The sequence below is a fragment of the Aulostomus chinensis genome, chromosome 5, assembly GCF_037954235.1.
Source record: "Aulostomus chinensis isolate RoL2024-O1b breed Wild chromosome 5, RoL_Achi_v1.0, whole genome shotgun sequence".
Lineage (NCBI taxonomy): Eukaryota > Metazoa > Chordata > Actinopteri > Syngnathiformes > Aulostomidae > Aulostomus > Aulostomus chinensis.
In genome coordinates this window covers 13,612,845-13,613,693 of record NC_141324.1, presented here as the reverse complement: position 1 = coordinate 13,613,693, position 849 = coordinate 13,612,845, and positions in this window count along the sequence as shown.

The following is an 849-nucleotide window of genomic DNA, read 5'->3' as shown; positions in this document are numbered from 1 at the left end:
TGGCCCCCGCCCACATTTGAACCGTACATTTGTGATTGGCTGAGCGACTCTATACTGGTATGTGATTGGTGGAGAAGACTGTCAATGACACAAACCGCGAAAGGCGGCGCCTGCGCTTAAACTGTCAAAAGTCCAATTTCATTTGAAGCTCAAATCACATTTTATTCATACAAGAAAAACAAACGTAAAAGTGAAAATATCAGCTTTTATTTGTCCTTTAACAAAACAGATTCAGAAGTAACACATCAACCTATATAATGATGCATAAAAATGTAGTAAGTCTTTGCTTTTTCACTTTAGAACTGTTCTTTGGCTGCAGTGGCCTGCTGGAAACCAGTGACCGCTACACACTGGCAACACAGAAGAGACAGCAGGCTTCAAATGCGTGGACTACATCCTTCAACTGGAGAGGTATCAATGTCAAAAAGGTCTGTCCATTTCAACAAAAACATCCCCTAAAACATAGCAACACTAACCTGATTATTTACTTCCTGCAGCATACAGCACGTAAGTTTTCCAGTGATTGTTTTGTGACTCCATACCAACAAGCACAATGCAGTAATAAAATAACTACACAAGTTTGCTCATAAAATGTCAAAAAAAATAATGTGACAGATGCAGGAAGTGATTTTAAAATGCTGACCAACACCAACTGAATGACTGACAAGTGAAGAATTTGAGCAATATGGGCAAATCCTGTTTCCTGAGTGTGGACTCCAAGCTTGACTATGAAAGCAAAAAGTTGTGTTTTTTATTCAACTGCTAGTTGCTCAAAACATTATCACAATAACAATACCGAAATCCCCCCCCCCCCCCCCAAAAAAAAAGTTGTATGGTCCAATTATATAA